This window comes from Panthera onca, chromosome A1 (genome assembly GCF_046562875.1).
Source record: "Panthera onca isolate mPanOnc1 chromosome A1, mPanOnc1 haplotype 2, whole genome shotgun sequence".
Lineage (NCBI taxonomy): Eukaryota > Metazoa > Chordata > Mammalia > Carnivora > Felidae > Panthera > Panthera onca.
The window spans coordinates 130,969,392-130,997,010 of record NC_138339.1 but is presented as its reverse complement, the minus strand read 5'-3'; the positions used below and the strand labels follow the sequence as shown (position 1 = coordinate 130,997,010).

General features: G+C 38.0%; 1 protein-coding gene and 1 pseudogene across 5 annotated transcripts in view; one reads left to right on the top strand and one right to left on the bottom strand.

Annotated features, from left to right (window-relative positions):
• The window catches only part of CDC42SE2 (CDC42 small effector 2), a 131,252-nt gene that overhangs the window by 36,568 nt on the left and 67,065 nt on the right, over positions 1-27,619 (top strand). For 4 of the 5 annotated variants that reach the window (XM_060637888.3, XM_060637890.3, XM_078451311.2 and 1 more), the window contains one exon: positions 11,425-11,601. The exons of the other annotated variant lie outside the window; for it this stretch is intronic. The gene's annotated coding sequence lies outside the window, so the exon portion shown is untranslated. The remainder of the gene's footprint in view (positions 1-11,424; positions 11,602-27,619) is intronic. 5 annotated transcript variants of the gene reach the window in all.
• LOC132682454 (plakophilin-4-like) lies at positions 15,127-18,854 on the bottom strand (annotated as a pseudogene).

The window sequence follows — 27,619 nt, the reverse complement described above, 5'->3', positions numbered from 1 at the left end:
GAAATAAGCATTCTGTGGGAATAAACTGACCAATTGTTATCTAGATTTTTTTTTCCCCCACATAGGGTCAAATAAAAAAATAGGAAACTCTCCCTTCATGTAGTCTTACTGAAAATGCTTTATTTTTTTTTTCTCTGAAACCTTCATTAATCTAAGAAAAGTCTTCAGCTTTTTTTTTTTTTTTTTTTTTTAAATAATGAGTGATTCCTCTGATTTCTTTGTGAAACAGGCAGTTAAATCTTAGGTCTTAGGGCATTGTTTCTTAACAGTGTAGGCTAGGGTAATTTGCTTTAATTCAGCTGCCACCTGGTCCTATTTAAAATATTTTAGAAGTTCAGGCGTCCTAGAATGTTATAATTGATTTGGTCTGTCAATATTATTTAATCTGACATTCTCTCAAGTGTAGAACTATTTTTAGTGTTCTTTTTTCTTTTTTTTTTTTTTTTTAAACTTGGACGAGTGTGAATTCACCATTTTTCTAGCCAACCCATTGTCTTTGGAAGGACAGTTATACTTTATATGGTTCTTCTTTTTTTTTTTTTATTTTAATTTTTAAAAAATGTTTATTATTGAGAGACAGAGCATGAGCAGGGTAGGGGCAGAAAGAGGGGGAGACACAGAATCCAAAGCAGGCTGCAGGCTCTGAGCTGTCAGCACAGAGCCTGACATGGGGCTTGAACTCACAAACCACGAGATCATGACCTGAGCTGAGCCGAAGTCGGATGCTTAACTGACTGAGCCACTCAGGCGCCCCTGTATGGTTCTTCTTTTTAAACCAAAAATTGCCTTTTTGAAACTTCTACATAGTGGCTTTGCTTCCATCCTCTTTTGATAACCCACAGTAATGCTTCCTCTTTCACATGATGTGTGCTCTGGCCTACACGTATTTGAAAGCTGTGATAAATCTCTAGTTCCCTTAACTCTTACATGGCATATTTTTCAGATTCCTCACCATTCAGCTTTCTCTTCTAAGTTTTTTAAAAAATTTGAGTATAGTCGACACAAAACATTTATACTAGTTTTGCATATACAGAAAGTGATTCACCGTTTCTGTATGTTATGGTGTACTCACCGCAGGTGTAGCCACCATCTGTCACCATATGATGCTTCTACAATATTGTTGGCTCTATTCTTTATGCTATGCCTTTTATTTCTTTGACTTAGTCATTCTGTGACTGGAATCCTATATCTCCCACTTGCCTTTTCCCATTTTGCCTGTCCTCCCCATTACCTGCTTTCCCATCTGTCAACCATCAATTTTTTTCTCTATCAGTCTAATTCTGTTTTTTGTTTGTTTTTTTAGATTCCACATGAGTGAAATCATAGGTATCATAGGTATTTGTCGTTCTCATTTTGACTTGTTTCACTTAGCATAATATCCTCTGGGTCCATCCATGTTGTTGCAGATGGTACAGTCTCATCCTTTTTTAAGGGAGTTTGATCATAGTCCAGTGTGTGTGTACCACATCTTCCTTATCCATGTGTCTGTTGATAGACACTGAGGTTGCTTCCATATGTTGGCCTTTGTAAGTAATGTTGCAGTAACTATGGGGGTCCATAAAACTTTTATGAATTTGTGTTTCTGTTTTCTTCCAGCAAATACCCAGTAGTGGAATTACTGGATCATATGGTATTTCTTTTTTTAATTTTCTGAGGAACATTCATATTGTTTTCCACAGTGGTCATACCAGTTTACATTCCCACCTACAGTGCATGAGGGTTCCTTTTTTTGTTTTTAAATTAATTAATTAATTTATTTATTTTCGAGAGAGACCGAGACAATGTGAGTGGGGAAGGGGCAGAGAGAGAGTCCCAAGCAGGCTGCATGCTGCCAGCACAGAGCCCGATATGGGGCTTGAATACATGAAACCATGAGACATGAGTTGAAACCAAGAGTCAGATGCTCAACCTGCTGAGCCACGCAGGTGCCCCTGAGGGTTCCTTTTTCTCCACATCCTTGCCAAACACTTCTTACGTTTTTCAAGTAGGCATTCTTGCAGGTGTAAGATGATATCTCATAGTGGTTTTGATTTGCATTTCCCTGATGATGACTGATTTTGAGCATCCTTTCATGTGTCTGTGGGCCATTTGTATGTCTTTTTTTGGAAAAATTTGTTTTCAGGTCCTCTGTCCATTTAAGAAAAAAATTTTTTACGTTTATTTTTCAGAGATAGAGCATTAGTGGGAGAGGGGCAGAGAGAAAGAGGGAGATGCAGAATCTGAAGCAGGCTCCAGGCTCTGAGCTGTCAGCACAGAGCCTGACATGGGGCTTGAACCCAAGAACTGTGAGATCATTACCTGAGCCGAAGTCAGAAGCTTACCCGACTGAGCCACCCAGGTGCCCCTCCTCTGTCAATTTTTTTAATTAGATTGTTTGCTTTTTGGTGTTGAGTTGTAGAAATTGTTCATGTCTTTTGGATATTAACCCTTCAGTGAATATATCATTTGCAAATATCTTCTCACATTCAGTAGGTTGTCTTTTTGTTTTGTTGATGATTTCCTTCACTGTGCAAAGCCTTTGTATTTTGATGTAGTCCCAGTAGTTTATTTTTGCTTTTGTTTCCATTGCCTCAGGAGACCTATCTAGAAAAATGTGGCTGATGTTAGAGAGATTACTGCTTCTGTTCTCTTTTAGAATTTTTATGGCTTCAGGTCTCACATTTAGGTCTTCAATGCATTTTGAGTTTATTTTTGTGTATGGTGTGAGAAAGTGGTCTAGTTCCATTTTCTGACACGTAGCTGTCAGGTTTTCCCAGCCCCATTTATTAAAGAGGCCATCTTTTCCCCATTGTATACTCTTGCTTCCTTTGTCACAGATTTTTTTTAAGTTTATTTATTTTGAGAGAGACAGGGAGAGTGCAAGTATGGGAGGGGCAGAGAGAGAGGGAGAGAGAATCCCAAGCAGGCTCTGCACTGTTAGTGCAGAGCCCGACATGGGGCTCTATCTTATGAACTGTGAGATAATGACTTGAGCCAAAACCAAGAGTTAGACCCTTAAACAACTGAGCCAGCCAGGTGCCTCTGTCATAGATTAATTGAGCATATAAGGTAGGATTATTTCTGGGCTCTCCATTCTGGTCCACTCATCTATGTGTCAGTGTTCATGTTAATACCATACTATTTTGATTACTATAGTGTTGTGGTGTATCTTAAAATCTGGGATTCTGATACCTCTGGCTTTGTTTTTCTTTTTCTGGATATTTCTGGCCTATTAATGTCTCTTAAGATATGGTATCTAAAATAAGAGGCCATATTCCTGAACTTTTGAATATGAAATTCTAGCCCTAAGTTCCTTTCATGGTTTGGAGGTACAAGCAGGATTGATAACCTCTTTAATATAAGTGCCTTAAATGGAAGGTGCCTGATACTTTTGAAGAGCACCTAAAATAGATGAGAGGTTTGGAAAAAGTTTCCTGAAGGAAATGATGGCCATATAAAGTTCTGAAGAGTATGCCAGGCTAAGTTGAACACCAGGTGTGATGCCCTATAGCCATGACAGGTAGAACCTGGTATTTTGTGGAACAGAATGAAGTTGAGAATGGTTGGATGGCACAATTATAGGGCATTGAGTGGAAAAGGTAGTAAATGATGTTGAAGGGAAAACTGGGACCACATCAAAAAGGCCCTTAGAAATTTTATTAATGGAGATGTTCCTGAGGATATTAGTCATTAACAGATAAGCAGAGTTTAATAAAAAAAATAATAAATGGCACCAGCCATTCATTTTAGAAGGATCATTCTACCCCAAATGGCAGTGAATTAGAGGGCTGAGATGTGTCAAGAGATCAGTAAACAGATATAATAGTATTTTTTAGATATGATGGTGGTGCTCAGACCTTCACTAGTGACTCTTGGAGTAAGAAGAAACAGATTGGAAAAATAGTTTAGAGAATTCCATTGTTGTTTGACTGTCGGGGGAAGAGATGGAAAGGTAGGAGTCAAGGATTTGGTTTGGGGAACTGGGTGGATGAGAGAATTTAATGAAAGTTATTTGAGTGGGATTGGAGTAGAGGAGTGTCGTGGAAGAATTGGAGTTCAGTTAAGCTTGAGACAGGTAGCACATCCAGGTGGAGGTATACTGTATGCATTTGGTTATAGGAGGTTGAGCTGAAAGGCATCTCTGCTTGAGAACTTTGTGCTTTAGATAGAGCTCTGCTGGGAAAGTGGATTTGGCTGTCATCAATATGCATATAATAACTTACCTCAGGGCAGTGATCCAACATAATTCAGGGGAGCATTTGTAGAGTGAAAAGAAGGCACGGGCCAAAACCCTTAAAGAACTGTTACTTTATATTTGAGCTAAAAGCCTGTGGTGTTTCTGTCGGGATTATTTGAGAACCAGAAAAAAAAAAAACCAAAAAACAAAAAAACAGGACCGCTCTGATGTATTTATTTAATAGAAACCCACCAAAATTTTTGATTTGGGGAGTTTTGATTTGAGAAAATATTTCTCAAAATTGTCTCCTCTAGTCAACTTTCACAGTGTCTAAAATTCATGTTAGTAGATTCTCTACTCTGGGTTAAGGCATTGTCTCTCTAGGAGTTAGCTGTTAAAATGTCGATATCCCTAAAGAGACCTAAAATGTTAATTGGTGGTGGTGGTGGTGGTGGTGGTGGTGGTGGTATTTTGGGTCAGTAGGCTTTTTTCTTGGAATTAAGACTGAAGGGACAGGTAAGAATTTGAGAAGGATTAGATTTGGGAAACATGACATTGCTGAGGAGTATGGGGTGACAGAGAAACCTGGACTTGAGCATTGAGGTTACCAACCACCTGGATAAAGAGATTAGGAGAGTGAGAGCCAGAGACTGTGTGTGTGTATGTGTGTGTGTGTGTGTGTGTGTAAAATGGAGATGTTGAGTTGGAGAACAAAGAGGTGATTGCATTAAAAGGAAATAAGAGAACATTTGAGAAGATAAAGAACTAAGTAGATGGAGAATCTTGAAAGTACTTGATTTATAAATGAGGGCAACCATATGATTTATCATCTAAACTAGGACATAATGAGAAAATTTTTCATTTAAACTGGGACATACCGAGATAGAGGAATGGCTGTAATTACATTGTGAAAACTTGCATAAACTGGTGCTGTCATAAGCAAATAAGGACAAATGGTCATTGTAGTTAAAATGTGCTTATTTCAATAATACTTTAATAAAATAGTGTCAACTTTAAGCTACCATGTGCCAAGCATTGTACTAAGTAAGCACTTTGAACATCTTCCTACATTCTTAAAATAACTCTCTGAGGTAAGTGGCATTGTTTTTATTTATAGTTGATGAAACCAAAGTGCAGAAAACTTGGCCTGCATTTCTCCATGGCAGTTAGACTTGGAAACAATGAAATGACTTAATATTGCCCATAATCAAAATCCATGTAAACTCTTGACTACACCGTACTGCAGAGGCTGTGGGTGTGTATATGTATTTTAAAATGTCCTCTGACTTACTCAGAAAGTTACTCTTGTAATCTTACATCATATATCAAATCCCATTCCCCTTCTGATAGCCATAACTCTGAAGGCTTTGTGCTAAGACTACATTCTAGCCATTTTACATGTATTAACCTAATTTAAACCTGACAATAGCGTTATGAATTATTTCCATTTTATAGTTAGAGTGAGGCATGGTGAGTAACTGCCTAAACTCAACATATTTAGTAAGTGCCAGAGTCAGAATTCATATTCTGGCAGTTCTACTCCAGAGCCTGTTTTCTTAAACTGCTATCCTGTACAGCTTCCTCTAGCCCGTATTCTTTGTGTGGACCTGTTTTCATTTCTCTTGGGAGTGGAATTGTTTTGGTGCCTGGTAAGTGTATGTATACCTATATAGGTAGGTTTCCTTAGTGTTTCTGAAGTTGTACAATTTTGCATTCACGCTGGTAGTCCATCTGATTACCTCCTCACTCCTTTTCTGTTTTTTATTAAGGCATATGCAGCCTTTTCCAGAAGTTCTGAAACTCTGGTAGTTAGAAATACATTCTTTCTCCCTCTTTAAACATTTTGCCTCATTCACAGGTACTCTCAAATACAACCTCACTTCTATCCATTTCTGTAACCCTACTATGTGCAGTGTTATTAGCACCAGCAAATAGTAGCAAGAGGCAGAACGTTTTGAGTCTTCAACAGTATCACCTCTGGCTATGATACTATTGCCCAGATAACTTTTCACTTAAACTGTATAATTGAATGGTTATATGCCTTTCTTTACAGTGTACTTAGGAAGGAAATAAATGGCAGTGACTTATTGCAGTGCTAATAGGTATTACAGTATACTGATTAGTTAAGAGATTCAGAGCAAATTTCTTTACCTTTCTGAATGTGTAAGATGAGGAAATTTGACTAGATTTCTTACAGGTCTTTATTGTTCTTGCCAGATCTGTATTTCTTTGGGAAGAAAAAAGGAATTAGCATTTGACAATAAAATGAGCAAGGAGATGGGGCATATACTTAGTACATATTTTTCTTTCAGTATCAGAGTAACTTAATAGGGTAAAGGCCTGATGATCTAAGCCATTATTCATTGGGGGAAAATGGAAACTAAGCAACAATGTTACTGTAAGACTTAGAGCTTTAGCTTCTTGCTTTTTTTTTTTTTTCCTAAACCATTTATTTATTTTTGAGAGAGTGAGTGAGCACAAGCCAGGGAGGGCAGAGAGAGAGTGAGACACAGAGCCTGAAGTGGGGCTCCAACTCAGCAACTGCAAGATCATGACCTGAGCTGAAGTTGGACACTTAACCAGCTGAGCCACCCAGGTGTTCCTAAACCTGAGACTTTTGCAGTGGATTTGGGCACTTAAAAATAGATTTTATTTTTAAATTCTTAGGATCCGAGGGTTGCCAGGTATCATAAAGTTGGTCTAGATCTGGTACTTTCACATCACTATCCTAATATACTTACTGCTTATGATAAGTGTCCCAAGACAGGACATTCCCCTTGAGGCAGCAGTGACTTGGAAAGATGAACATTCACTCTAGTTGTGCCATTTGTTTTGATTCAGAACTAGTATACTTCTTCTCTCTGACTTCCCTAAAAGTATTCTAAGTAGCCCTATTAACTCATTTCTCTAAAGATGAAGGCTTTTTTTTTTTTTTTTTTTAATAGCATTGTGATGGAACTGAGCCTTGTTAATTTGGAGAAGAGGTATCTTTGGATAAGAGATGAGCTTACACACTTTTGATATTGTCTAAAATGGTTGGGGTGCCTGGGTGGCTCAGTTGATTTAAGTGTCTCACTTTTGATTTGGGCTCAGGTCATGATCTCAGAGTTCGTGAGTTCAAGCCCCACATCAGGCCCTGCACTGGCGGGGCAGAACCAGCTTGGGATTCTCTCTGTTCCCCCTCTGTCTCTGCCCTTCCACTGCTCACATCCCAGTGGGCACATCCCTCCCCCCAATAAATAAACTTAAAAATTTTTTTCAATGGCTAAATTCAGCTAAGGAAATAATGTAATTTGCTTTGTCTTCAGTATAAACAGGCAAATGGGGATGGAGGTGCCATTTAATGAGGTACAAAAGCAGCAAGTGATGCCAGCAGTTAATTAAAATGGATCTGATTTCATTATTTCTTCATTAATTCTAAGCAGCATGTGAATTACATTGTAATAGTGATATGAGATGAATGCTAATAAAATGCATTAAAATATTTTTGGTTGGCAGTGAAAAAATTATTTTTTATGTAATTCCTACAAAATGTAATGAAAGACTGGTACTTTATGGACTGCATTTGAATGAGTAATTTTGAAATCCACTAAATTTTCTTGCTCCTGCTAAATTATATGGGGTTTTCTAGAGAACTATTTTTGGCATATGCTTTCTTTCTGATTAGTAATTATGGTTTTGATCTTTAGCATTGACATACTGTACTTTTCAATGGAGTTATTTTCCAAAAAGAAAGATGGTGGCCATAATTTTTAAAGTTAATGGCTTGAAAGGGTCTTGCCTTTCATATGAATCAGTCTTGCTACCAGTTATTAATATGCAATTAATTTGTTTTAAATTTAATATTAACTGCACATATTTTAGTTTTTATAAATTGAGAACTATTTATACCTGTGAAATTATCACTACACTCAGGATAATGAAAATACCTGTCCCCTCCAAAATTCTTTTTTTCAACCTTCTTATCTATTCTCAGGCAATCAGCTGAACCTCTTTCCTGTCACTAGAGATTCTAGAATTATATATGTGTGAATTCTACAATCCGGTGTGGCTTCTTAGCATAATTATTTTGAGATTCATCCATGTTGACTAGTGCATAATAGTTCATTAACTTTTTGTTACAAATAGTAGTACATTGATTGGCTATAGCTTACTTAGTATATTCCATTCACCTCTTGAAGGATAGTTGGGTTGTTTTCACTTCCAGGTATTAAAAATAAAGGTGCTGTTAATAGTCTTTTGTGGACGTAGATTTCCATATCTTTTTTGGGTTTTTTTTGTTTATTTTTTTAAAGTTCGTTTATCTTGAGAGTGAGTGTGAGTGGGGGTGGGGCAGAGAAAGAGGAAGAATCTCTAGCAGGCTCTGCACTGTCAGCGCAGAGTCCATGTGGAGCTCAAACTCAGTAAACAGTGAAATCATGACCTGAGCAGAAATCAAGAGTCGGACACTTAACTGATTGGGCCGCCCAGGCACTTCTAGACTTTGATTTCTATTAGGTAAATAACTAGGAATGGAATTGCTACGTTGTATGGTAAGTGTGTGTTTAATTTTTTAAGAAACTGCCAAACTGCATTCTAAAGTGGTTTTACCATTTCACATTCTCATCAACAGCATATGAGAGTTGAATTTGCTCCATATCATTGCCAACATTTGTATTTTCCTAATGAACAATGATGTTAGGGCATATTGTCATGTCCTTACTTGCTAGTGTCTATCCTTGATCAGGAGTATGTCAAGATCATTTGTCCCTTCTTAAAATTGGGTTTTCTTAATGAGTTTTGAGCATTCCTGTATTCTTTCTGGATTCAAGTCCATTTTCAGATGACATGATTTACATATATATATTGTTTCACTGTGTGGCTTGTCTTCATTTGTTAACAGCATCTTATGGAGAGCAGAAATTAGTAATTTTGAAGTCCTGTTTATCATTTTTGTCTTTTATGTGTCATGCTTTTGTGTTTTATCTAAGAAATCTCTGCCTAAGACTACAAAAATTTTCACTGTGTTTTCTTCATGGAGTTTACAGTTTTAGAATTTCCCTTTAGAGCTGTGATGGATTTTGAGTTGATTTTTATATATGGTACAATGTGTAGGTATCCTGTCATTCCGGCTCCATTTGTTGAAAAGGCTGTTGAAAAGGCCTGCCTCTGCAGAAAATCAGTTGACCGTATATACATAGCTTTATTTCTGGACTGTCAGTTTTGTTTTATTGATCTTTTTGTTTCTCTTCAGTACTACACTGTCTTGATATTTGCAGTTTTATAACGAATCTTCGAATATAATTGGTCTTTGAGGTTGTTTTGGCCATTCTAGTTCATATGCATTTCCATATGAATTTTTGATTCACCTTGTCAATTTCTGTTAACACTGCTTGGATTTTGATTAGAAGTGCATGGAATCTTGTTCAAATTAGAATTGACATGTAAAGGTCATTGAATTCATGAATACAGTACTGTATCTATTTGTCCTCTTTGTACATCATTTGATAATTTATTCCTAATTATTTCCTATTTTCCAGTGATACTAAATAGAATTATTTTCAAAAATTAATTTTCTGATTTCTTTGAACAGCTGTTCTATAGAAACAGTTGATTTTTTAATTCTAACCATCTGTTGCTTAGTTTCATCTTCAGATGTAGTGTCCTAGTTCATTGTCATTTTAGATTGGAAGAAATGTGTAAGCTCACAAAATATAATGGGTCAGTATCTTGCAAGGAGTGGTATGTATTATCCCCAGTATTTTGTCTTCATTTTTTAAAAGATTTTATTTTATTTAAAAAGTTTTCAAGTTTTTTATTTTGAGAAAGAGAAAGCATGAGTGGGGGAGGAGCACAGAGAGAAGGAGAGAGAGAATCCCAAGCAGGCTCTGCACTGTCAGTGTGGAACCCGATGTAGGGCTCAAACCCACAAACCATGAGATCATGACCTGAGCTGAAGTCAGACACTCAACGAGCTGAGCCACCCAGGCACCCCAAAGATTTTATTTATAAGCTATCTCCACAGCCATTGTGGGGCTCTAACTTACAACCCTGAGATCAAGAGTTGCATGTTCTATTGACTGAGCCAGCCAGGTACCTCCATCATTTTTTTAAAAATGAAATACTAATATTCCTCATAATATGGAACCTTGAAACTTCAAAGTACCATTATTTAAATAGTTGAATTTGTAGGCAATTTCAGGAAAGTATTTGATTCTGAAGGAGGAATTATTTGTTTTTAGGGGATTCCAAGAGTCCATTCAAATTATATATTTTAGAGAACCCAGTGCCTTGGTACTGGTTTTGTGAGAATGAAGGAAAGTGTATAAGGATTTTGAGGTTTGAGGGTTATGCACATGAATCACATTGCAGCTTACTGAGATGCAGAAGACTGAGTGAGGAAGCCGTGAATTTGGGATTATCATTTCAATTTGGACATGGTAGATTTTAGGCCTTTTGTTGACTGTTAAGTGCATTGGAGTTTTATAAATATGTATAACATATCTTAGGTTAAAAATATGCCTGAAGTCCCAAACTAGTTGTATGCAAAATTAGAACTCAAACCTAGGGCCCTCTGACTCCAAAGCCAATATAGCTGTCCCTGTTGTATTGTCAAGGCAGAAAAACATGCTTCACTTTGACAGTAATAAATGTTCCCTCTGAGCTTTTATGATTATATAGCAGAGTTTGCAACATCCCAGGCCAGCAGGATCCATACAGATAATTGAGTTGTATTATAAGAGAGTGATGACATCTGCAGGCAACTGCAAAGCCTATGTCCCATCTGAAGGATTAGCTGCTAATCAGCTCCAACAGATTGTTACCATGTGGGAATGTGGGCCCGACATTGCTGGATCTTCTGACCTTTTTTTTTTTTTTTTTTTTTTTTTTCTTTCCTCCAAGAGAGGTCAGAAATACTGGTTTTCATGTTGAGTCTTCTGATTTATAGGTAGCTATCCTATATATGTATATATCCTACATGCTATGTAGGTCATCCTTATTTGGTCCACCATACATATGTGTTAGATTCTACCCCGTGAGCAATCTATGGTAAGACTTGGACCTGGTATACTATGAACACAACAATAAATTTATATGATGTGAAGAGGGTGGTAACTGTAATAAGTACATTACAACCTTTGAAATGCAAGTTGCTTAATTTGAACATGGTGCTTAATGAATCTGGTATTTAAATTCCGTTTTCTTATAGGTCAGTTACTTATAGATGGTGGAAGAGGGAATTGCTCCCTATAGCTTTTTGCCTCCTAATTGCATGCTTTCATTTGTAGATCGGGCCAACTGTGAGTTTGTGGACATTTAACTGAAACCCATTTGACTGAACCCAAATGAGAAGAAACCTTCAAGAACCAACTGCTATTCATAGAATCTGCAGTCATCTGTATGTGTAATATGGAATGTTCTCAACCTAGAGATAGCTGAATGGGTGACTCCATTGACAAGGAGTGGTAAGTTTGACTATCCCCACTGATAATTAACTATATCCTTTCCATAAAAAAAGCACTCCTCCTTTTTTGTTCTTACCATTTACTCACTGTTGAATAGTAAGTTAATTTTTGTATCACAGAGAATGACAACAGTGCAGTTTAGGAAAACACTTCATCCCTAACTGTATTTAACGTATGTTTGCAGTCAGACTTTTTTCTTAAGTTAGGCACATCTATTCCTTTGGCATTGTATTTTTCTTCTTTATTTCTCTGTCAAATTATACCTTTCTCCAAGGCCTGTTGTCCTTGAAATATTCAGCTCACATTAAAATGATGGTCATGATACTTAACAGCATCCACTCTAATCTTGGTTAATGGTAGATGTCATTGCTGTTGGAAGTGGTTGTTTTAGGAATAGATCTAGTTTTGGCCAGTTGGTCATAGAAAGTAGTCTTAAGAAGATGCTGGGAGAGGTTTTCTTGGTTTTGAGAAAGAAGAAAAGAGATGATCCCTCTTCTCCGTAAAGATGGTTTTATCTGGATTGACCTCTGGAACTGCTGTAGCCATTTTGTTACTAGACTGAAAGTGATGCCCTTATGGAAAGGAGGGCAGAGGCAAGAAAAGTGCAGAGAAGTAGAACTGGGAGCTCCATGTAATATACCTAGAATTACCCTAACTTGTGATGTGAAATAATCAATTTCCTTACTGTTAACTTGCTGCAGAAATCCTCTCATTTGATTTCTCCACTGATTATCCACTGTCTTTAGTGTGTCATGCATTTATTTATGCTTGATTAGGTTCTGTCCTGTCCAGTAATACTTGTTTATGTATGTCGCTTTTCTAGCACATTATAAATTTTGTGAAGTCAAGGGTGTGCTTATATTCCTGCTGTGTCTTACATTAGTATTATCTTCTTAATAAAGCCATCAGTGCATATTTACTGAATTGAATTGTTTGAACAGTTGAGTATTTGAAAAACCAATCTACAGAATTGAATAATTACGGAGATTGTCTTTTAATTCAAATTCTTTTCTTTAACCACACTACTTCCCTGGAGGATTATAAATGAAGTTTGGCTTTTAAGATGATTGGTGTGTAATACATTTTCAAGTAATCAGTTCTATTCTAAAAAAATGTTTTGTTTTTCTTCAACTTGACTGTCACAATCAGATCTTTTCCTATATATTTGATTTTTGATTTTCAGTCTAATAAATTTCACTATCTTCTGTGTTATAAACACAGAATAGTTTATGTTCTGTTTTTGATACTAATGGGAATAAGGGACAAAGATAGGAAGAAACAAAGGGGTGCCTGGATGGCTCAGTCAGTTAAGTGTCTGACTTCAGCTCAGGTCATGATCTTGCAGTTTGTGAGTTCAGGCCCCACATCAGGCTCTATGCTGCGAGCTTTGGATCCTCTGTCTCCTTCTCTGTCTGTTCCTCCCTTGCTTGTTCGCATGCTTGCTCGCGCTCTCTCTCTCTCTCTCTCTCTCTCTCTCTCTCAAAAGAGAGTTTATTTTGAGAGAGAGAGAGACAGAGCACAAGTTAGGGGAAGGGGGGCAGAGAGAGAGGGAGAGAAGAGAATCTCAAGCAGGCTCTGTGCTGTCAACAAGGAGCCTGACTTGGAACCCAGTCCCACAAACTGTGAGATCATGACCTGAACCCAAACCAATAGTTGGACGCTTAACTGACTGAGCCACTCAGGCGCCCCTGTGTATGAAAACATCTTGACTGATACATCCTTTATCATCACCCATTTTAAACTGTATAATGATAACTCAAGGGACTTTGTGAATTAGGTAAGTAAGTCTCTGATAATGCAATCCATTATCAGTTGTGTAAGGGGGCAGATAAAGCAGGCCATTCATTGATTGATCCAAGGATTCAAAGATTAAGTAGAAGGTGGTAAATAAATACATTGTCCATGCCATTGCTAAGGAGCTTATTGTTAACTAGAATAGGCTATCATTACCTGAATGATCCTACTAGTGTAGAGTAGGATTATTAACTGAGGATTGATGATCTCTTTAAAAAAAATTTTTTTTTTAACATTTATTCATTTTTGAGTGAAGGAGTGTGTGGGGGGGGGGGGGGGGAGCAAAGAGAAAGGGAGGCACAGAATCTGAAGCATGCTCCAGACTTTGAGCTGTCAGTACAGAGCCCAATGTGGGCTTGAACTCATGCACTGAGAGATCATGACCTGAGCTGAAGTCAGATGCTTAACCGACTGAGCCACTCGCGCTCCTAATGATCTGTTATTAACTGAGGTTAGGGTTGTGGAAGAAAAGGAGTATCCATCATCTCTTGTAATTAGCTGTTTGATGGAGACCCCTACTGAGCCCTTGGTACTTCTGAAGCTGGTAAAACAAACAATTGTGGGGAACCTGGAGTCTGGCAGTCCTTAAAAAATATATACATATTTTTTTATATATATATTAATATATGTATATTAATATATATATAAATTCTCACTAATCAGTTTTTCCTAATAAAGCATTAGGAAATATACACACCTTATGCCTTTATTTAAAATCTTTTTGTTTTCCTTATTCAGAATCTTGGGGCCAGATATATTTGTGGGGGTTTCACAATTCTTCAGATTTTAGAAAGGTTAATATAGTGCATACACTTTGTATTTGTGTCTTTTAACTTAAGGGACAAGTTGGTTTCTGTTATTAAAATACAAATAATCGGGGCGCCTGAGTGGCTCAGTTGGTTAAGTGTCTAACTTTGGCTCAGGTCATGATCTCTCAGTCCATGAGTTCAAGCCCCGTGTTGGGCTCTGTGCTGACAGTGTGGAGCCTGGAGTCTGCTTCTGTTTCTGTGACTCCCTGTCTAATTCCCCCACCCCTGACTCGCGCGCATGCACGTGTTCTCTCTCTCTCTCTCTCTCTCTCTCTTTCCCTCTCCGTGTTTCAAAAATAAATAAGCATTAAAAAATTTTAAAGGAAAAACGCAAATAATACTTTACATGAGTAAATGCCAAGTTCTGTACACTTTTCAACATTATCTTAATTCTTGAACAAATTTTTTTTCTAATAGCAATAAAACATGAAGAACATCCATTTTCTTTCTTTACTTTTTTTCTTCTTTCTTTCTTTTCTTTTGTAGGCTCTACACCCATTGTGGGATTTGAACTCACAACCCCTATAGATCAAGAGTCGCATGCTCTACTGACTGACTGTCTATTCATACTATCAGAACATAACTTTATGAACATTTTAAAAATCCCCTTTAATTTCATTTTACCTACACGTCCCCCATCTCTTTTCACTCATTTCTCAAACCTCTCCTTGCATTGCCCACACCTTTACCAGACTAAAGAATCTGTAAGTAATTAGTTCTGACACCTAAATAGAGCTTAGAAAGTCAAAGTGCTCTCTCCCAAAGGTTTCCTCACTTCACTGATAAGTCTTCAGAAAAGAAAAAAAACGCTCTTCACTCATTCTTTATATCTCACTTTCACATTTCATCAGCAGATCAGCAAGATGTATTTTTCTTCTCATTCTAAACAAGATTAGAAAGATTTCTACTGAGCATCTTGATGCTACACCCACAAGTCTGGAGACTCTGGGTACTGTTCTGCTCTTAAGAAGGTCCTTTAATGGAATGAAAGTCTATATAACTTGTGGTTGATTTCAGTCCATACTGTGTTGGATAATCAGTAAATAGCTGGAAAGTGAACTTAGTCATCATCAAAATAAGGATCTTCATAGCTATGGGGAGACTGCGAATACAGTTCTGCAAATACAATTCTGTTGGAATCATTTTTTCTTTTTTTAAAAAATTTATTTACGTAATCTCTGCACTCCATGTCGGGCTTGAACCCATAACTCTAAGATCAAGAGTCACACACTCTTAAAACTGATTCAGCCAGGCACCCCTCTTTTGAAATCATCTTGACTACAATACAGCTAGTATCCCGTAGCCATCTGTTTTGTTTTCTTGCTAGTGAGTAATAGGAACTGATGTAAATTGGTGAAGATTTGCTGGAGCTTGAGTATAAGCCTTTATATGTGGTTTCCTTCTGGCTCTTAAAATACTGCATAGGTGGCTGGATCCTGTTGTATTCAGAGTGAGGGTCTCTGATTCTTAACAGTATTCGTGAGGAGGAAGTGCTGCTGACGGACTGATGGGTGACATCTGTTGGTTAGTGGTAGACAAGGAAGGATGTGAATTGAATTGGTCTGCAATGTACAGTGAAGGTGTAAAAAAATGGTTTTGATTGCATCCATCTTTTTCATGAATGCTTTGGAGGTCCTGATATTGCTATAATGTATTCAAGAGCTGGGCTGCTGCCTTTACCACTTTGAGAGATGATCTGTCTCCTCTGCCTTTGGTTGTGTTCACTAGCTTTTCTTTCTCCCTTGAGTCAACAAGGACTTTGTTGTTCTCCATGTTTTTGCTAGTGACCTCGTGCAGAGGTTTTTTGTTTTCCTCCTTCCTTCCTTCCTTCCTTCCTTCCTTCCTTCCTTCCTTCCACAATTCCAGTTTATTGGGGTAGTAGTAATTGATGCCTGCAGCCGTATGAAGTGCTCCATACCCAGAACTGCATCATGAAGAGAGGAAGGGCCTGGAATGCAGACAGAATCAGGCCAGTCTCAGTCTGTAGAGTCCTGTGGGTGCCTGCATCCGACCCTGCATCTGCGGGTTACTACTGAGTGAGCTGGATACAGGCTGGAGGGACCTGGTATAGCAGATGGCTTCCGTGATCTCGTCAGACAGCACATGAGGACCAGGGCTACTGGGAAGCCAGTTGGTTAGGTCTTATGGTATATTTACCTGTGAGCTTCTTGCTCTGAACATCTTGCACCATATTCCTGAAAGCAATTGCTTCACATGGAGTAGCTCTATCATTATCTGCCATGAGAAGTTCTATAAGGATGGGCAACCCTTTTTCTTTGTGGATGGCCACCAGGATGTATGCTGTAAACATCTAGTTTCCAGAAGACTGCTTCTGGAGCGATCTAGCAGAGCTTTTCAAGTTGGCTGGGTTGGAACTTTCTGGAGGAAGAATCAGATACTGTTTTACCATTGTTGGATGCCATAGCATCTCGTCCCCTTGGAGAACTTTGACAACTTGGGGATATGACCAACTTCATCTCATTGATCTTTTTATGTCCTTCTCTTTTTCTTCTCCCCCTGTCAGCCTGGCTCTATGTCCTTGCTGGGAGTCTCTTTTCCTAGTTAAGTCATCCCAGCAGCCAGGCTGATAGGATAGGTTTCTTGGGGGTGCAAACACAGTTCACCACACCACAGTGTTGCTGTTGTAATTAGATGTGTTCATACATGTGCGAATCACATGCCGATGTGAGTCTGCCAGCCCCTCATAGGATTGCATTTGCTTCTTCCCTCCCTCCCTCCCTCCCCTACAGAATTAGGCAGAACAAGTGAAGTCTGATTATGATCAGCATCAAAAGAAGAATTACTGCATTCAGAAGAACTGGAATATTCACACTTTTTGTTAAGGTTGAGAGAGTATCTCAGTGGATTGTCACCTTTACAGTATCCCATGGAGATAAATTCCAGAGAACTCCTGTACAAATTTCCTTACTTTATCAGTAGATTTTCTTACCAGTTGGAACGAGGCAGATATCTCACCAACATTCTTGATTGGTATTTTATTTTTCATCTGTGAGACTGGCAAAAAGGAGGTTTCAGAGACCACCACAGCATTCCGCCAAAGTTCCAAAACTCTTATCATCAAGAAGGTGGACCAAATGCTTGATTCTTCCTAATCTATACATCACCTTCTGCACCTTATTGTTGCCAGAGCACAGGTGATGCAGGTAGGCCACTGCATCTGCCTGAACTGATGGGAAGGGTGTTGCAACATGTGAGCGACTTGACCCAACTTCTGAACACGCCAGGCACTCCCTGGGGTCTGTCTGAATACGGTCTGTGGCTGTGGATCTTGTGGTGCCATCATCAGCTGGTGCTGCATGGTGAAGCCTGTTACATCTGCACTCCTGCACTCAGTGTTGGATTGGACTGTAGGGCTCTGTGTGGCTAGCTGTTGTGTTCAGAGCATCATTATTTTTTTGGTATGTAAGGGCGCTTTGTTGTCTGGATATCGTTTGCATATTTTCAATACTTACTGTACCTGTGCAATACAGTGCTGCCTGTAATCCTTAGAGCTCCATGGTTTCGTGGTTTGGTTTGAGATAACCTTGGGCTGTACTGGGTCTTGCCTCCATATATAGTAGTGATGAGCAGTTTGGGAGACACAGCAGAATGAAGGTCTTGCCCAAGTTGGTTGGGCTGACTAGCCTAGGAACTGTAAGCCTGTCAGGCTGTCTGGCTGATGAGGAACCATACTTGTAATGGCACGATGCTGCTGTCCACATTGTTCTGTGTCATGAACAGTCCTTTTCAGTGAAGGTCCCAGATGTGTGGTATAGTGGTCATCACTGCAGGACAGTGACCCCACTTGGCCTTTGGATGGGGAAGCTGCTTGAGCTTGACCATCAGGGTCAGTGGGGACCCTGCTCTGGTGGCAGTTTGGTACTGAGAGATTGGTCTTTCGGGATTGGAGGAGTGTAGGGTGATGACTAATACAGTCTGATGTACAACTGTTGGGGAGATGACTCTCTGTTTAGAGTATGGAGACGCTGCCCACTGAGCAGGTAATGGGGTGGAGGAAGATGTCCTGGGGTTCGGTGGTCGGGAGTCTCAGTGACGGAGAGCCAAATCTACTATCCAGAGAAGTTCTCACTGACCCCTTTGAGGAAGACATACCTGTCCTGGTAACATAAGAACGACTGTGCTCTAGATGGAGCTGAACTAACTCTTCTCATGGCCTGATTGGCTACTCATGGTTGAACTAGTGTTTGCCCTTCAGCTCTTGAATTACTAAATGGTTACTGGTTGAACTGTGAGCGAATGCTGTGGTCTCTTGTGTGTCTTACCCAGATTCTGGCTGTCTTGGAAACTCCTTGCTTCCTGGTTTTCACTGTCAGAATAAGAATTCATTTGTGTTGAACTTCTTGAGTTAGCCAATGATCTTTCATGGTGAATAGAGGGTCCCTTGTGCTGACTCTGTCCTGATGAGGTCGTTGTTGGGATGGATGGCATCAAAAACTCTAGGTTTGTTCATATCAGTATTTGCACATCTCTTGATCTCCAAGGAGATGACTCCCCTAGGTGAGCTGCTCCTTCAGGGAAGCTAGAACAGTGGTGGCTGTGGTATTGGGTTTCAGGCCTAGGCCAGTGTAGGCAGTTTTCTTTGTGTGGTTGCTCCTCCTCCACCAGTGAGGCCTGCTCAGTATTGGGCATTTATTTCTTTTTCTAGATTAGACAGCGTTTTTTTCACTCCAGGAACCAGGTACATCCGCCTGAGGGGTAGCTGCTGTGCTACCCTCCAAAATTTGAAAAGCGAGCAACGGCTCCCCAACCCTCCTTTCCCTACACACCCCCTTCCCTGGAACAGCTCTCCCACCAGCCACAGGGGTGGTAGCTACCTTGCCCCTCTGCCCTGTGCCTGTGGAGTTAGCTTTGCAGCCAGCATTGATAAGGACTCCGTCCTAGAGGCCCCTCTTCATCTTTATACTTGAAAAAATTTAGAGACATTAGGTGACTTTATAGCAGTTTATGCAGCTAGGAAGTGGTAGGATTGAGATTATAATCCATATCTGTTTGGCTCTGAGATCCATGTGTGTATTAACCTCTGTTGCACTGCCTTTTCATTGTGTTGTACTCCTTAAACTCACCTATTTACTTACATTAGTAAGATTATTATTATTGGAAAGTTTAATCAGCTAACCTAACTAAATTAATATTTTTTTTTTTTAATTTTTTAACATGTATTTATTTTTGAGAGACAGAGAGCATGAGTGGGGAGGAACAGAGAGAGAGGGAGACACAGAGTATAAAGCTGTGAGCACAGAGCCCAACGTGGGGCTGGAACTCATGAACTGTGAGATCATGACCTGAGTCAAAGTCAGATGCTTAACCGACTGAGTCACCCAGGCGCCCCCACTTAATATTTCTAATAGTCTTGCTGATTGACTTAGCTTTTCTGGGAATAGAGTCCTTATTTATAAACATACATAATATTGAATTTTGCTTATCCTTTTCAGACTTTATATCATATTGGTTCACTTACTAGTTGCATTATCTAGAACTTCTAGAACATTGTGATAACAGTGAGCATCTTGTTAATTAATTTAAAACATCTGATGTTTCACTAAATGCTTACATTAATTGAATATAGTTTTTCACCAATGAGCATGATGCCAGCCCTTAGTAGTATTCTTCATAAATAAAATAGGAAAGAGAGCAAAGTACTTCTGTTTTATTAAGAGTTTTTTAAAAATTCTATTTGGACGTCTATGTAGGCCAGATTTTAAAGTTTTAATTGTTGCTGTGTCATAATTGCTAAAACTAAAAATTACTGTTATTTCTACCTACTTATACCGCACTCATTTTTAATCTCTGATAATGTATACACGTCTTACCTCTGGCAGTATTCATTTTTGTACATTTAAAAAATAAGTTTATTATAATTTATAACTTGCTGAGTTGTATTTATTTTAAATATATATTTAAAAATTTTTATGTGGGGCTAGCATGTAGTAGGAGTTCAGTGAATATATGTTCAATATGTTAATTTTTATAATTATTTGATTAGTGAGGCATATTGATAATAATCCTGTATTATGACTAATGATAGGAAAATGTTGTATCAATTTTAGAAGTGGAAAAAACCCAGAAAATAGATATGTAATATTGCTGTAGTTTCCTGGTTTCATGGTCATTTAGCTGATTTCTGATCCTACCATTTTCCCATTCTGACTTGATAGCATTTTGCTGTAGGTACCACTCTTTCAGTAGTTCACTGGTGGGTTTAGGTATTTCTTTTAGTTCTCTCGCACGAGCGCTCTCTCTCTCTCTCTCTCTCTCTCTCTCTCTCTCGTTCTTTCTCCCTCCTTCCATCCAACCCTCCCTCCGTCTCTCTCTCTCTCTCTCTTTCTCTCTCTCTCTCTTTCTCTCTCTCTCTCTCTTTCTCTCTCTCTCTCTCTCTCTCTCTCTCTCTCTCACTCTCTCTCTCACACACACACACACACACACACGAGGACTAATTCATTTACCAAATGTGAGAGAATGAGGAAATATGCATATTATAGAAAATTATTAAAATACAGAGGTAGAATGTGATTGTCCCATTCAAATATTGCCCCTGAATGGTTCAGAGTTTCTCCTGTTAAACTTGCAAATAGCTATAAAGGAGGAGTTTGGGAGATATCTAAGGAATGGAATAATTGGAATTACTCTTCAATTTTGTCAGTATGATCCAAAATATCTGTCTCTATCTATAGCTAGAAAATATTTTTGAAAGTCTTATAATAGTGTTATAGTTTAAGGGAATGGAAACTGATATTAAATTTCTAGTTATTTTGGTTAATGGTCTAGGGTATAATTATCTGGACATAATTGCCATTTGAGGAGCTATGCTTTGCTTAAGTAAATAGAATTGGTGGCTCCGTGTTGGGCCCACTCAGCAGCTAACCATAGTATAATAATCCTTACCACAGCAGCTGGAATTTATTGTAGCTATTGCTGTATGTTCTCACTGTAAAGGCTGTGATTTCTGTGAGGAAATCAGAAAAGCAGCCCTTTTGTGGTTTTGATTAAAGAGTGTTTTCCTGGCAGCCTGAGAAAATGCTCTGCTTGTTTTGTGCTCTGTAGATACGAGATGTGCTTTTACAAAAGGAGCTATTTCTTTAAAAAGTAGTCCTATGCAAGATACCTATTTTAATTTTATTATTAACCATCTAATAATTGTGAATGGTTTTAATGCACATGTTCACTGAAGAAATGCTTATAGGGAACGATACTAATTAAAGGAAATGTGTTGATCTTAGGGTGGGTATAGAAATTTTCCACTCAAGGCCACATTCCTATGGTTATCTTTCTATGGTTTTCTTTAAAAATGGTTGACCCATAGAACTCAGAACAAGTTGAGTACTGTGTATACTGTCTTTGGGTATTTTATTTTAATTACAGTGTTGTTAAAATACAGTGTTATTTTACTTTTAGGTATATAGTATAGTGATTTAAAAATTCTTGGGGCGCCTGGGTGGCTCAGTCGGTTAAGCGGCCGACTTCGGCTCAGGTCACGATCTCGCGGTCCGTGAGTTTGAGCCCCGCGTCGGGCTCTGTGCTGACAGCTCAGAGCCTGGAGCCCGTTTCAGATTCTGTGTCTCCCTCTCTCTGACCCTCCCCCGTTCATGCTCTGTCTCTCTCTGTCTCAAAAATAAATAAACGTTAAAAATTCTTTGTATTACTCAGCGTTCATCAAGATAACTGTACTCTTAATCCTCTTCACCTATTTCTCCCATCCCTTGACCCATCTCCCCTTTTGTAACCATCAGTTTTTCTCTATAATTAAGAGTCTGTTTTCTGGTTTGTCTCCCTCTTTTTTTTGCCTTGCTGATTTGTTTACTGGATTCCACATATATGCGAGATCATCCAAGATTTGTTTTTCTCTGGCTTATTTCACTTAGCATTATGCTTTCTCACTCCATGTTGATACAAATAGCTAGATTTTATTCTTTTCTTATGGCTAACATTCCTGTGTATGTGTGTGTGTGCTACATCTTTTATCCATTGATCTGTTGGTGGACACTTGGGCTCCTTCAATAGTTTTGCTATTGTAAATAATGCTGCAATAAACATAGGGGTGCATTTATCCCTTCGAATTAGTGGTGTTATATTCTTTGAGTAAGTAACCAGAAATGTGGTTACTGGATCATGGGGTAGTCCTATTTTTAATTTTCTGAGGAACCTCCATGCTGTATTCCACAATAGCTGTACCAGTTTGCAGTCTCACTAATAGTGCACGAAGGTTTCTTTTTCTTCACATACTTGTCTACACTTGTTGTCTTTTTTATTTTTGACAGGTGTGAAGTAAGATCTCATTGTGGTTTTAATTTGCAGTTTCCCTGATGATGGATGATGTTGAGTATCTTTTCATGTGTCTGTTAGCCATCTGTATGTCTTTGGAGAAGTGTCTATTCATGTCTTCTTCTGCCCTTTTTTTGTTTTTGTTTTTTAAGAGAGAGAGCGTGAATATAGGGGAGAGAGGCAGAGAGAGAGAGACAGAGAAAGAGAGAGAGAGAGAGAGAGAGAGAGACAGAGAGAGAGAGAATCTCAAGCATGCTCCACACTTAGCACAGAGCCTGACACAGGACTTGATCCTGTGACCCTGGGATCATGACCCTAGCCAAAATCAAGAGTCGGATGCTTAACCAACTGAGCCACCCAGGCACCCCCTATTCTTCCCATTTGTATTGAAAAAAAAAATTTTTTTTTTTAAGTTTATTTATATTGAGAGAGAACAAAAGGAGGGGAGGGGTAGAGAGAGAGGGAGAGAGAGAGAGTCTCATGCAGGCCCCACACAGAGCCCAGCAGAGTTAGCTCAGAGCTTAATGTGGGGCTTGATCTCAAAAACCATGAGATCATGACCTGAGCCAAAATCAAGAGTCAGATGCTTAACAGACTGAGCCACCCAGGTGCCCCTACCCATTTTTCAGTTGGATTATTTGTTTCATTTGGTGTTGAGTTATATAAGTTCTTTATATATTTTGGATACTGTTTATTGAGTGTGTCATTAGCAGGTATCTTCTCCATTCAGTAAGTTGTGTTTTAGTTTTGTTGGTTGTTTCTTTTGCTGTGCAGAAGCTGTTTAGTTTGAAGTAGTTCCAGTAGTTCATTTTTGCTTTTGTTTCCCTTGCCTCAGGTGACATATCTAGAAAAATGTTGCTATAATCAGTGTCAGAGAAAGTACCACCTGTGCTCTCTTCTAGGATTTTTATGGTTTTAGGTCTCACATTTAGGGTCTTAGTCCATTTTGAGTTTATTTGTATGTACGGTGTGTGAAAGTGGTCTGGTATCATGCTTTTGCTGTAGCTGTCCAGTTTTCCCAGCACTATTTGTTGAAGAGACTTTTTCCAGTGCATGTTCTTGCCTCCTTTATTGCAGATTAATTGACCATATGATTAATGGGTTTCTTTCTGGACTTCCTACTCTTTTCCATTGATCTGTGTGTCTGTTTTTATCCCAGTACCATACTGTTTTAATCACTGTGGTTTTGTAGTGTAACTTGAGGTCTGGAATTGTGATACTTCCAGTTTTTCCTTTTTCAAGATTGCTTTGGCTATTTAGGGTCTTCTGTGGTTCCATAAAAATTTTAGGATTTTTTTTGTTCCAGTTCTGTGAAAAATGCCATTGGTATTTTCATAGGGATTGCATTAAGTGTATAGATTGCTTTGGGTAGTGTAGACATTTTACCTGTGTTTGTCCTTCTAACATATGAGCATGGAATCTCTTTTCATTTGGTTGTGTTGTCTTCAGTTTCTTTCATCAGTCTTTTATAGTTTTCAGAGAACAGATCTTTGACCTATTTGGTTAAATTTATTCTGAGGTATCTTACTATTTTTGCCGTAGTTGTAAATGGGATTGTTTTCTTAATTTCTCTTTCTGCTGCTTTGTTACTAGTGTGTAGAAATGTTGTGAATTTCCATGCACTGATTTTATATCCTGTGACTTTACTGAATTCAGTTATCAGTTCTAGTTGTTTTTTGGTGGAGTTTTCAGGGTTACCATGTCATCTGCAAATAGTGACAGTTTTACTTCTTTACCAATTTGGATACTTTTCATTACTTTCTGTTGTCTGGTTGCTGTGGTATTGTCATTGGGTTTTAATGGTAGATGGGGAAGAGTAAATTTTACTCTTTAAAAATTGACTAACACTTTCATGCCTGATTACTTACATTCCTAAATATTATAAGCTATAGCTACATTTTTCTGATTCCTTCATATATTTCAGGCACTTAACAAGGCGGATTTACCAGTAAACAAATTTTCTTAAAACATAAATAATCCTTAAATGTCCAATAAATTATACTTGCAAATTTAGCTTATCACATTTTCTTATCTTTTAAATAGATAAATAGAATATTTTTATATTTATATTTATATAAAAATGTATATAATATAATATATAAATATATAAATATATATATATTTATATTTACCTTTATAAATAGAACATAAAATACCCTAATAGTAAGTTGTTAAAATATATTTAATGGCAATAAAATATTAATGCTGTAGCTTTTGGTTGACCTCATCATTTCTGTATTGATTTCTGTATTTTCCTGGAGTTCTAGAATTATCCACTGAAAAGGAAACAGTTACTGTCAAGCCTAACTGAGGTAATTTGGTTAAAAATCAGGACTGGGATGCTGTTATGAGTAAAGCTCTTAAGGTCAAAAACTATAGAATTTGAATGGATTTCTGGGGAAAGAAACTTGATATTGATAGTGGCTAGGACCTAGATACACCTGCCAAGCCTGAGCTGGCCTTGGTTAGCATGCGTGCTTTTCTTAGGTTGAATGGGTTCACTTAATATGGGACCTTTTGAGTCCTCTTCTTTTAACTATTTACTCAGACACATGGGTTTTGTATTTTATGCATCTTTGTACTTACCTGAAATGCTGGTCTTTTAAATGAGTTGAAAGTAGGGGTGGGAGGAAGATCTTTCCAAGCCCCAGTGTTATTTATTTAATTTCTCAAATTCTGGGTCCCACTTCATCCTGGTGTTCTAAGCCTGTAGTAAAGCACTCATTTTAAGTTCTTTATTTGGGATGGAATTCTGAACCCCTTATTTCCCTTTATTCATGGAATAATTTTATTTCAGCTGTAGTTGTTCTCTATACCATAGAAAGTAATGTGGAGAACAGTTTCTGCCTCTGGGAAGAACTTCTGTTGGTCTCACTAACCATGATATATTCAATGTGGTGAATGGGAAAATAGGCATCCAAGAATACTTTATCCAGTAGGCTTCATTCAGAATTAGAAAGAGGGAGATAAAGAGTTTCCGGGACAAAAACTAAAGGACTTTGTGACCACTAAACCCACCCTGCAAGAAATATTAAAGGGGAATCTTTGGGAAAGAAAGACCAAAAGCAACCAAGACTAGAAAGGAACAAAGAAGGGGTGCCTGGGTGGTTCAGTCATTTGAGCGTTTAACTCTTGATTTCAGCTAGGGTCACAATGTCAGGGTTGTGGGATCAAGCCCTGTGTTGGGCTCTTCACTGAGTGTGGTGCCTGCTTAAGATTCATATTCTGTCTGTCTCTCTCCCTCTCTCTCACTCTTTCTTCCCTCTACCCCCTACTCGTGCTCTCCTTTCCTCTTTTTCTTAAAAAAAAAAAAAAAAAAAAAAAAAAAATCCCCAAACAACTTTATAGGTAATACAATGAGTTAAATTCATATCTATTAATAATCACTCTGAATGGAAATAGAAATTTAGAATATGATAAAAATGCATTCCAGATCAGAGAAGAGGATTTTTTGGTTTTTTTTTTAATTGCAGTATATTATAGCAGGGTAATGGTCCACAACAAACAAACAAAATAGATCCTTCTCTTCAGAGGAGGAAAGCAGATTTTTACCCCCCTTTATGTTATTGGAGTTGAGGAGGCATTTTTCAAAGATTGGAAATGCAGATACTCTAGTGGATTGTTAGTGGGTGTGTAGCTTGGTATATTCTGTTAGATTTGAAAAATATCTGTGAAAATCTAAAATACCTACTGAAATTTAAATCTACAAATTCTTTGATCCACCACCACAGATAAATGCTCTAGGTTTTGGGTTCACTCTGTCATATTCCACATGTGTGAAAGTACAAGATTATTCCATGCATTATGTATGTGGAAGTAAAAGGTGAGAAACAACTCAGCTTTACACCTATTGGAGATTGTTTATACCCATGTGATAAAATATAGCCTTCAAAATTGAGGTAGGCAGTTTTAAAAAAGTTCTTGATATTGCCTGTTTTCCAAGGGAAGTATTAAGTGAAAATAGCAAGGTGCCAAATGATATATGCAGTCACATGAAAATATTTTAAAAAGGAAACGATACATATTTATATTCTTTTGTATGTTTAGAATACTTGTGAAAGGCTACACTAGAAGTTGATACTAGTGGCTGTGTCTGTGGAGGAGAACTGGGTGGCTAGATAATGGTGAGATTTATTTTGTCATAATCTCCTCTTGCATCTTTAGAGTTTTACACTATGGTAACATATTGGTATATTACTCATGTGATCAAAAAGAAACATATAACACACACACAAATTAATATGTAATACTGAGTAATAAAACCTCTTTATCCTGATTTTCATCTTTATCAACGCATCAGAATTTCTTAAGGGTGAAACCTTACATTACATTCAATTACATTAAAAAGTTTTTTTTTTATTGTGATATAAAACATACAACAAAAATTACCATCTTGGGGTGCCTGGGTGGCTCAGTCTCTTGAACATCCAGCTCTTGATTTTTGCTCAGGTCATGATCCCAGGATTGTGAGATTGAATTTGGTATCAGGCTCCGTGCTGAGCATTGAGCTTTCTTGGGATTGTCTCTCTCTCTCCCTTTGTCCCTTTCCCCTGCTCGCACAGTCTCTCTCTCCTAAAATAAAAGTTGAAAAAAAATATTTAAAAAAAATTACCATCTTAACCATTAAAAAAATGTTTATTTATTTTGAGACAGAGAGTATGAGCGGAGGGAAGAAGCAGAGAGAGAGGAGAGAGAGAATATCCTAAGCAGGCTCCATGCCATCAGCATTAGAGCCTGATAGGGGGTTTGATCTCACGAACCATGAGATCACGACCTGAGCTGAAATCAAGAGTCAGATGCTTAACTGACAGAGCCACCCAGGCGCCCCACCATCTTAACCATTTTTAAGTGTATAGTTTAGTAATATATTCACATTGTTGTGAACAGATCTTCTTAACTCTCCTCTTGCAAAAATGAAACTCAAATACTCATTCAACCACTTCCTTTTACTTTCTATTGCTAGCACATTAGAAGTTTCTCTGAATTTGAGTACTTTAGATGTAAGTAGAATTGCTCATATAAGTGGAATCATAACAGTATTGGTCTTTTTGTGACTGGCTTATTTCACTTAGCATAATGTTTTCAAAGTTCATCCATGCAGCATGTGACAGGATTTTTAAGACTATTGAATAGTA